This window comes from Amblyomma mixtum, chromosome 3 (assembly GCF_055824585.1).
Source record: "Amblyomma mixtum isolate Tamu chromosome 3, ASM5582458v1, whole genome shotgun sequence".
Classification (NCBI taxonomy): Eukaryota; Metazoa; Arthropoda; class Arachnida; order Ixodida; family Ixodidae; genus Amblyomma; species Amblyomma mixtum.
The window spans coordinates 22,588,842-22,600,489 of record NC_143014.1 but is presented as its reverse complement, the minus strand read 5'-3'; positions in this window follow the sequence as shown (position 1 = coordinate 22,600,489).

Below are 11,648 nucleotides of genomic sequence, written 5' to 3'. Positions count from 1 at the left end.
GTAGGGTCCGTGTCGAGATCAGAGGTGACCTCAGGAGATGGCGGATCCGCGCGTAGTCCAGGTGTCAGTGCGAGGCCGGCAGCTGCGCGGTCAGTCATGGCGGAGCCAGCTGCCGCCAGGCCTAACCAGGCAGCGGCCCAGTTTCAAAGTGCCAAAAAGATGAAAATCGAGGTGTTGACCTCCGAGAGGAAGGACACTCGGGGGGTCCCCAAGGTGTTACAGGGCCCCTACGAGCAGAGAACCTTTCAAGAGGCCTTTGAGACGTGGGGAAATAAAAAATTAGCAGGAGCTCAAATCAGTGCGATCCACAGGATACTCTTCTTCCTCTCCACCCCCATTCCAGTGAAGCTCAGAGGAACGTAAGCCGACTTAGAATTTTTTATAGTTAAGAAAGCTTGTCGTACGTGCATTGCTTAATCTCGGCGCAAGTGAATTTTTCGGCCTCGTGCGTCGAGTGGAAACTGCAGCAAATCCCAAGAATCGGAAGGCTGAAAAAAATGGAGGAATTTCCGGCACTATTCCGCAGCCTAGGCTGTATTAAGAAGGGGTACAACATGGTGCTCAAAGAAGGATCCCAGCCAGTCATTAGAGCAGTGTGGCGTGTCCCGCACATGCTACGAGAACCATTCAGACGAGAATTCGACCGCATGCAGCCCGCCGGCATCATCCGGAAAACAGACAGACCAGCAGACTGGGTGAGTCTACTAGCCATAGTACGGAAGAGAGACGTTCACGCAATAGGATGCATGGATCCGCGGCACGTGAATTAATCACTTGAGCGCGAATACTTGGAACTCCCGAAGACGGAGCATATCGAGGCGGAGTTCGCTAACGCACGTTTCTTCTCACGCCTAGACGCTAATGCTGTTTTTCATCAGATCTCTCTGCCAGAAAAAAAAATCTCCCGGATCTGCACTTTCAGTACGCCCTTTGGCCGCTATCGTTTTTTTTACGCTTGCCTTTTGTCATAGCCAGCGCAGCAGAAGTCTTCCAAAAGGCCACGTCCCAGATTTTTCACAGGCTCTAAGCCGTACGTGTATACATTGATGATGTTCTGCCGCGGGGTGGCACTAGTCAAGGGCCTGAAAAGATTTCACACCCATGGCCTGTATTTTAATTTAAACAAATGGTCCTTTTTCTTGGGGACGAGATCAGTGAACAGGGTATGCAGCCAGATCAGAGCATAGTATAAAGTATTTTGATAATGCCTTAACCGCAGGATAAACGATATGTTCAGCGAGCGCTGGGTGCATTTACGCACTTGGAAAAGTACTTTCCCAGGCTGGCGGAATGTACAGCCCAGCTTCGGGAACTGCTGAAAACGAATGCGGAGCTCACTTCGAACGGCGGCCTTTCCAATGTCTGGGAGGACCTTACTACAGCATTGGCTACGGCACCATTTCTGGCCTTTTACGACCCAAAAGTTGGAGACAAAGGTATCCACCGATGCATCTTGCTTTGGCCTCGGTGCCACCCTCCTTCAGTGTCACGGGCAGGAGTGGAGACCTCTGGCTTATGAGTATCGAGATTTGACTCATAGATAGAAGTAGAGGCGCTAGGCTGTATTTACAGGTGTGAACGTTTCCACGAGTTCATCTATCAAAAACACATTTCAGTTGAAACTGACCATCATTCGCTGATCTCCATATCAAAAAAGAATACCGGTGACATGCCTCCATGACTTCAAAGGTTCTTTCTTGGCCTCGTGAGGTATAGCTACGCCTTCTGCCCGTTCCTGGTAAGATTCTTGTGCTTGCGGTTTGTCTCGAGCACCAGCAAGTGCCTCATCACCCCCATCACCACATGACGACGCGAGATTCGCGCTGTCTCAGTCCTGGTCACAGAGACGACATATCATAGATTGTCAGCAGCAGCGGCAAAAGACCAAATCCTCTCCTCGGTGATGAAATGTCTTAGGGATAACGAGGCTGAGTTAAAGCCATACGAGTCGGAACTGAGTGTTGTGAACGGTGTGCTCTTCAAATTAAGGCTTGAAAGTCGTATCGCTTAAACCGTTCGGGCAAAAATGCTGGCTAAGTTGCATGGCGCTCATATAGGAATCAACAAGGAGAAGCAGAAAGCACGCCTATTATACTCTGGTCTGTGATGGCAGCGGACATTGAAGGCATGATGGCATTATTCAAAGGTGCCTTGCCTCTAAAGAGTATGAGTACCGCCAACCTGCTGAACCATTCATGATGAGACCGCCACCAGGACACTCCTCGTTTGAAATCGGTGTATACCTGTTCCAGTACGTTGGAAAATCATACATCATCGTCCTTGATGCATTCTGGAATACCTGGAGGATACCAGTTCTCGAACAGTAATCTGAAAACACTCCTTCATTTTTGCACGCCACGGGATCCCAGTAAAGTAATGCTCTGATAAAGGGCCCCAGTTCCTAGCATTTGCAAGCGACTTTATTTTTAACCACATCTCATCCAATCCTTATCGATCCGTGAAGCTCGTATTCTTCGCCGAATACAGTTTAATCTCCTACATACACCAGCCAAACTTTATCTATACCGGTACACTTCCACAGCTCAGTGCCCAAACTGTCCACACCCATATGCAGACATAGAACACTGCCTTACACAGTGCCACGCAGCCTTTCAGTCCCCCGCCAACCTTTCCCCCCATCCCCACCGTGGCCCATCTGGCTCGTCTCCCTGGATCTGAGGCTGCTACGAGCCCTCGTCGCCTTGGCCCAGGACGTACTGAACGCCTAATAGAAAGGATGTTCTAATAAAAATGTCACACCACCACCACCATCCAGCCCGAACTTTGCTCGCTCTAATGGTCTCGCCGAAAAGGGCGTCCAAATTGTAAAATGAATCCTGAAAAAGACCAAGTCCTCCAATGAAAACTTTTTTTTCGGTCTATTCAACTACATAACTTCTCCTACAGTTGATGGGAAATCACCCAGTGAGCTGCTCATGGGCCGACGACTGCGCACTTTTGTCTTCGAGACTTTACTGCCGTGCGACCACAGCAAGTTCAAAAGTATGAGCCAGCCCACTCTGGTTCGCCTCTGACCCCACTACGTCCTGGCGACTGCGTCCGCATCAGGAGTGACCGTTCATGGAACACAAAAGCACAGGTTCGAAGTATGGTCACGCCACGCTCATAGCATGTCGCCACAGAGGATGGCAGAGAACTGCGCAGAAATCGACATCTTCCGCCTTCGCAAGAAAGGTATCGGCTGGAACAAGTACCAGTGGCGACTTCCATCGTGCCGGAAGACACTCGCACAGCAGCGAGCGAGTCAGCGCTACCGTCTGCACAATCAGAAGCTCTGGATCCCAGCCAACCAATAAATCAACCAGACAATGGTGCACTATGCTCATTCACGCCACAGTCAGCACCAGTAGGCCGAGGACGTTCTTCAGAGACACGTTATCCATGCCAAAAGTTGATGTACGATGGTTCTTTCAGACAAGTCGCTTGCAATGAGAGTGGCAGGCTTCCCAAAGGAGGGGGATGCAGCAGAGTCTGCGCTTGTGTAACCAACCGTGTACACCTGGCAACAAGGGACTTATATACGCACTGTCAAAATAAAGCCAGCTCTCTTTCCCGTCTTCGCAATCCGAGTGTGATTTTGTATTTTACACTCGCGGCCCGCACTGCAGTAGACGATACAGGTACGACCGGGTTACAAAGGATCGGCTGTAGAAGAAACAAGGAGATTTCAGATCACAGGTGACTAAACTGATTTCTGAAGTGGATTCATCGCTAGAGAGACCAGTGGCTGAAAGGCTCTGGATGTTCATAGCGCCTCCGAAACACAGCTTAACGAGTTGGACGCTGCTATCGAACCGCTTGTGTCTGATGCAGAACCTGAGGAGAATTACACGCGTACAATCGCGTACGTCTGAAGACTTGACCAGGAAGTCGCAGCTCAACAAGCAAACGCCGGTTCATGCTACGCGGGCATCTCGCGACTTTAACGGCGGCTCAGAGATCAAGTTGCCGAAGTTCGAGCCGCAGAGGAGTGCGAGCATGTCGAGACTCTGCCAGAGGCAGAGGAGCGTAGACTGCAGCTTCAACTAAGGATCGCAGAAACTGGCGGAGCTATTCGAGAACCCTCACTGGTTTCTTTACCCTCGCTTAGCCCACGTAAGCTGATTCCGCCTTTTGACGATCGGAGGGATGATATAGATTCATACCTCAAACGCTTTGAGCGTATCGCAGATGGGCACAGTCGGCCCAAAGATAAGTCTTCAGCATGTCCCTGATCGGAGAAGCTCCAGGTTTGTTCGGACGATTTTTTCCGGTAGATTCACTGGATTATGAGCCAAACTAGCCTTGCTCCGGCCACAACGTACAAAGATTTGCGTGACTTGGTGGAGGCTGATCAGTTTATCAAGAACTCCCAAAGTCGCCTGCAGTTTTCCTTCGGGAGCGACAGTGTACAGTAGTCGATAAAATGGCTGAGGTGATAGAGAGTTTTCTAGAAGCTCAACGGCAAAGAAACTTGCTTGCATACTTGTAGTCGAAAGAGGTTGTCGTTCCTGGAGGAAAGGATGTTCCGGCCAGTATACAGTCATAAAGGTGTCTCATTTGCAACCGGCCTGGGCACAAGGCTGCAGGCGTTGAGTTGTTTTGGTGTTTTGGCGTTAAGCCAAAACAGCTTTATTGCCTTTATTGCCGAAAGACAGGGCACGATTGAAAATCATGCTGGAGGCAGAGATTTAACCAAAACCATTAATCCTTCTGTGTTCAGCCACGGAACGCTGCGCCCGAGACGACAGTTGTAACAGAATGCAGGTTTTAACAAGAAAAGGGAAGACTGTTATCGGACTCGTTCGAGAAAAGCACGCGATAGCCTCTCTCGGGTGATAATCGAGACAAATGTTTGCCTCCGCACTGCTACGAATGCTGCCGACCGACCCCATGCCTTGTTCAGCAGACAAGAAGGAGGATAGCCTTTGCATTAATCTTGATGATAATCTTAATTTTGATGATATTATGACTGAATTACAAAAGCTGTCCGCCGGACAGTCACAACTTATCAATGAAGTGCAGGGCCTTAAAAGTCAACCGGTAGCAACTGATAAATCAATATCTGCCCTAAGCAAACGGATTGCTGACCTCGAAACCCAATGTGAGTGCCTTAGCATCCTTCGAGCCGAACTTCAAGCAAACGCTGATAGAACGACAGAGCAGCTTTTTGAATTGAACACGCATCTGGACGATCTTGAGAACCGCTCGAGAGGAGACGAGCTTGTATTCTACGGCCTTCCGGACCCAAATGAAAAAGAGTCTTATGACCAATCAGAAAAAAAAACAATCATTCAACACTGCCTTGACGCCCTCAACCTGGTGATAGAACCTAAAGAAATAGAGCGCGCACACCGCCTCGGCCGCCACAGCAATGACCGCAAAAGGCCAATAATAGTGAAGCTGTCATCATTCAAAACAAAAGGGATTATACTCTCGAAAGGCACTCAGCTTAAAGACACTGGTTTCAGCATTGGCGAAGATTTTTCTCTACCCGTTCGAAACGCACGAAAACACCTTGTGGCCTATGCTAGGACCAAGTCTGCACCCTTTTCCCTCCGTTACAAAACGCTGCACATGGGGCCGAAACGGTATATCTTTGACCAAGCTACGCAGTCAGTGAAAGAAATCCGATAGGAATCTTTACGCCGTCGGAAAGCGCGCAAGCAGCCGCCGACTAACTGTCGAGTAAATCTTTCCTTTTCTATAATTTACACCAATGCACGCAGTTTCCTTCCAAAGCGCGAGGCCTTGTCTAATCTCTCTTTATCTTCTGGCAGCAACATATTGTGACGCCCATGAAAAGGCGATACCTATTCTGCATGGTCGGCGCTGTTGACTAAGCCGAAGTTGTGGAGTACGAGGTTCTTGGCGTCTCGTGCTCGGAAAGCGGACCCAGCTGTTTTTCAATCCTCCGTCCCGGTCTTAAAAACCCCTGGACGTAACATCTTGGTGGAGGTGCGGGGTATACTGGTTCCCCGAAGACGGATCCTCTGCTTCAACCTCGCCGGAGTCGTCGCATTGTTGGTCTGCCGCCTTCTGTGCTTATGATGTCCCTGGACGGCGACGCTCCGAGGTCTGTGCCCAGCAGTTCATGGCAGCATTTCTGGGAGCCACGGCCATTCACCGGCTCAACCAGCGAGGACGTGGATGAATGGCTTACCCACTACCAACGGGTGAGCCGCTACAATAAGTGGAACTCTTCCGCTCGACACGGCCCTAACGTGGTCCGACAACCACGAGGATTCATTTACGACATGGGACCGCTTTGTAGAAGAGCTAAAGAAGTGTTTCGGCGACTCTGTCACAAAGAAGAAGCGGGCTGAACAAACGCTTGCGCAAAGGGCTAAGCTTCCAGGAGAGACCTGTACAAAGTACATTGAAGAAATCATTAAATTATGCAAGGTCGTCTCTCCTGGCATGACTGAAGAGGATAAAGTGGGCCACCTGCTTAAAGGATTTGCAGAAGACATTTATAATTTTCTCATTGGCAAAGCAAGTCTCGATTCCGTGTCTGACGTCATCCAGCACTGCCGCACATTTGAGACATTGAAGATGCGTCGCATCACGCCGAAATTCGGACGTTTGGTCGGAGTGACAACGGTGGCAGCCGTAGACACAACATCGTCGTGTGATCTGGCTTCCACGATCCGCCAGATCGTGCGCGAAGAGTTGACCAGGTCGCTGGAACTCACTCGGAATTCTTCAGTGCTCCCCCCTGAGTGTCCCATGCGCCCTCCTCCGCCAGCCGCAGTTAACGCAGCGGACTCTGAGGACCACCGGGTGCCCCGACGGCTGCGGCTGAGCAACATACCGCGATCGCCTCCTGAGCACCGGCCCCGCTTTTACCAACATCCGCCGGCCACATACGACGAGAACATTTGGCCCAATACTAGGCACGAAGACTACTTGCCGGCTCAAAGTGCTCCTGGTCCCTCTCTTGTATGTTATCGCTGCGGTCAGCCAGGTCACATCTCACGATTTTGTCCCCACCGCCAACCATCGCGTTACGGCTCCTCAGGCTATCCTCCGCGGCAAGATTACCAACCAATACCTTCTCGGCGCCCGTCCTACCCGCCTGATGTCGACAACCGATGGTCTGCACAAATGCGGAATAGTTCACCGGCATCCGATAGAAGCGTGACTCCACCTCCAGCTTCCCGCACTCGTCGATCTCCATCACCCCGACGCCGCTCCTCCTCGCCTCCGCCGGAAAACTAGTCGGCGCGACCGATGGGGGTGAGGTCGCTTGAAGTCTGCCGCCGGAAGAGATACCCCTGCCTGTAGTTATGTTGCGGAACAAAGTGAATGTCCTAGTGGATGGTGTACCTGTGATGGCTTTAGTGGATACCGGTGCTACTGTTTCCGTTATGAGCGCTGCATTTAAGTGTCTCCTTGGACGGAAAGTTTTGTTTCGGTGGGACAAAAATATCCAGTTTTGTGGTGTTAGTGGCGAACCGTTGCCTGCAATCGGAGTGTGTACTGTTAAGGTTTCTTTGAGTGCTGAAGTGTTCAGCACGGAAATGGTGGTGCTCACCCGATCGACGCATGACGTCATTCTTGGGCTCGACTTTTTGCAGATGTGTGGCGCCAACGTCGATTGTCGCACCGGTGAGCTCAGCGTCGGCAAATGTTTTACCACTGGCCTTGTGGAAGGCTCTCACCCTGGAGAGAGTGTGCTCGTTGTTACCCGAGATACTGTCGTCCCTCCTTCTTCGGCCGTATGCGTACCGGTTTCCTGTCCCGCTACCACTGTCGACGTGTTTGATGCGACTGTGGAACCGAAGCATCTCACCCGCATGAAGAAGAATATTTTGGTTCCGCATGCCATGGTTTCCGTCACTAACGGTCGCACTGAACTGTGGGCAGTGAATTGTTCTACAGAATCTGTAGTTCTCCCTGAAGGCCAGAAGCTTGCGTCGTGCAGCCACGCCTCACAGGTGTCCGTTGCTTTGGTTACCGACGCCTTGCACACGGCACCAGAGTTTTGTGACGAGCCCAAGCTACTTAGCATGATTGACAACTCGCTCTCGATGCATGAGCGCCGTGCTCTCTTGGCCATTCTTCTGCGACACGCCACCATGTTTTACTTTTCACAGCCCGGTGGCCCACCTTCCATCCCCTCGTCTCGGACCATTCACAGGATTGACACTGGCGCCTCACATCCTCTCCGGCAAAAGCCCTACCGAGTGGCCCCGTCTGAACGTAAGCTGATCAATGAGCAAGTGAAGGAGATGTTAACTAAGGGTGTTATACAAGAGTCGTCGAGTCCCTGGGCTGCTCCAGTAATTCTTGTTCGGAAGAAGGATGGGTCATGGCGTTTTTGCGTGGATTACCGTCACCTGAATGCCGTCACGAGAAAAGACGTATACCCCTACCTCGAATCGACGATGCCATCGACTGCCTTTTTTCAGCCTCCTACTTCTCTTCTATTGATCTTCGGTCGGGATATTGGCAAATCCCTGTGCATCCCGAGGACAAAGAAAAAAACGGCGTTTATTACACCTGATGGCCTTTATGAATTTAATGTGATGCCATTCGGCCTTTGCAATGCGCCCGCCACTTTCGAGAGATTTATGGACACTATACTCCGCGGTTTAAAATGGGAAATATGCATGTGCTACCTCGACGACGTTGTAATTTTCGGAAAAAGACGTTCAGTGAGCACAACGAACGTCTAGCTCTCGTCCTGAACTGTTTGCGCCAAGCTGGCCTTGTGCTTAACTCTGAAAAGTGCCACTTTGGTGAGCGTCAAGCGTTAGTGCTTGGACACCTCGTTGATAAAGACGGCGTCAGACCTGATCCAGCCAAGACTGCAGCTGTCGAGTCGTTCAAGCCACCACAATCTGTCAAAGAGCTGCGGAGCTTCTTGGGCTTATGCTCTTACTTTCGCCGCTTTATCCATCGCTTTGCGGACGTAGCTTACCCCCTGACAGGTCTACTTCAGAAAGATGTGGCTTTCGAGTGGACACCTGAGTGCGACTCCGCCTTCCGCCAACTAAAATTCCTCCTGACATCCCACCCTGTACTTCGCCATTTCGATCCCTCCGCTCCAACAGAGATTCATACTGACGCCAGCGGTGTTGGCCTCGGCGCTGTTCTCGTCCAGCGATGCAACAACCAAGAGCACGTTGTTGCGTACGCGAGTCGCTCGCTCAGCAAGCCGGAGCGCAATTATACAGTCACCGAGCAAGAATGCTTGGCCGTCGTCTTCGCTACGCAGCGTTTCCGTTCCTATCTGTACGGACGACCCTTCACCATCGTCACCGACCATCATGCCCTCTGCTGGCTCGTTAACCTTCGTGACCCGTGCGGGCGCCTTGCACGGTGGGCTCTCCGGCTACAAGAGTTCGATTACACAGTCGTCTACAAGAGTGGTCGCCGTCACGCTGACGCGGACTGTCTTTCGAGGCTGCCCCTTCCTGAGTCGGAGTCTACCATCGCTACTTTGGACCACTGCGTCGCGTCAGTGTCACCTGCTTTTCCTGATGTCGCAACGTTCAAAGCGGAAAGATTTAACTGTAAGGTCTCTCCTTGCGGAGGCTGAAGTTCCTTCCAATGTCAGCCACTTTTGTGTGCGCGATGGTCTTCTGTGGAAGAAAAACTATTCTTCTACGGGCCACCGCTTCCTGCTGGTAGTCCCGAAGAGCCTGTACAACTCTGTCTTGCAGGCCATGCACGATGACCCTACATCTGGACATCTTGGTTCAGCACGGACGCTCCACCGTACCCAGGCACGCTTCTATTGGCCGAAAATGCGGGCCACGACTGAACGGTACGTCGCCAGCTGCACCCAGTGTCAACGATACAAGCGACCTACTAGCCTTGCATCTGGTCAGCTTCACCCTGTCACACCGTCTGCAGCACCGTTTGAACAAGTGGGCGTAGATCTCCTTGGCCCGTTTCCGAAATCCTATCATGGAAACCGCTAGATACTGGTTTGTGTCGATTACCTTACTCGTTATTGTGAAACGGAAGCGCTACCCGCGGCTACAGCGTATCATGTGTCCTCTTTTCTGCTACGATTCATAGTTCTGCGTCATGGACCTCCAAAAGTTATCATGAGTGACCGTGGTCGGCAGTTCACCGCTGATGTCGTGGAGCAGCTTCTCCGTTCCTGCGCATCGCATTTTCGCCATTCCTCGCCTTACCATCCCCAGACAAATGGACTCACTGAGCGCACGAACCGTGCGATCACCACCATGCTGTCAATGCATGTTGATTCAAGTCACAAGAACTGGGACAGCGTCCTGCCTTTCATCACGTACGCGTTCAATACCGCGCGCCATGAGACTACTGGCTTCAGCCCCTTCTTTTTGCTCTATGCTCGCCCCCCACGCTACACTCTGGACACCATACTGCCCTTTTCTGACGCGCTTCCTAAAGATCCCTCCATCGCTGAGACACTCTGTCTCGCCGAAGAAGCCCGGCGCCTTGCTCGCCTTCGTGTTCTCGCCTCCCAAGATCGGTCCAAAGCGCGCTACAATGCCCGCCGCCGTCACGTCACTTACAGGCGGGGTGATTTGGTTTTGTTGTGGCGGCCTCTCAGAAAGCGAGGATTGTCTCAGAAGCTGCTGTGCCACTACGTTGGACCGTATGTCATTATTGAGCAATTTAGCGAGCTCAATTACCGCACAGCTCGTCTCACGGCAAGCGGCTGTCGTTCAGCGCGAACTGAAGTCACTCACGTTGCCCGGCTGAAGCCCTACCATTCGCGCGGCGCTCCTTAACTCGCCCAGCGGGCTTCGGTTGCGTAGGGGGAAGTGTGACGGCCATGAAAAGGCGATACCTATTCTGCATGGTTGGCGCTGTTCACTAAGCCGAAGTTGAGGAGAACGAGGTTCGTGGCGTCTCGTGCTCGGCAAGCGGACCCAGCTGTTTTTCAATCCTCCGTCCCGGTCTTAATAAACCCCTGGACGTAACAATATTAATCCTAACGGAAACGTGGCTATCAAGCGACGTCAGTGATAATGAAGTTTTAGCTGACTTACCGAACTTTACCGTTTATCGTAAAGATCGTCAAGGCAAACGCGGAGGAGGTGTTCTTATTGCTATTAACAACAAAATTTCGTGTTCCCTTGTTAACATAACTTCAGATCTAGAAATATTATGGTTAAAATGCAGCGCTTCACCGGAAGCCGTTCTGCTTGGCGTGTGCTACAGGGCCTCTAACACCAACCCGTTATTCGCTCCTAAACTAAACGATTCTCTAGATCAAATTACAAAGAAATACCCCACTGCACAAGTTGTTCTCTTTGGAGACTTCAACTTCCCGAATATAGATTGGCAAAATGTAGGCCCTCTAACAGCAGGTAACTCTGAAGCTAGAGATTTTGTAAATGTTTGTTTAAATTTTAACTTGAGGCAAATGGTGCTCGAACCGACTCGCGTTACGCACGAATCTTCAAACATCCTAGATTTAATACTCACCAACGACCCTGAAAGCTTATCATCGATTACATACCTGCGCGAAGTCAGTGATCATAAGGGTATTCATGCCACGTTCAAGTTTTCCCCACCTCCCGCCAAACGTTCACGAAAACAATCCGCCTGTACGATAAAGGAAATTACGAAGCAATCAATAGCGAACTAGAAGCTTTTCTGCCTTGTTTTCAATCTGTATTTCATCTCCGGACTCTCAGTGATAA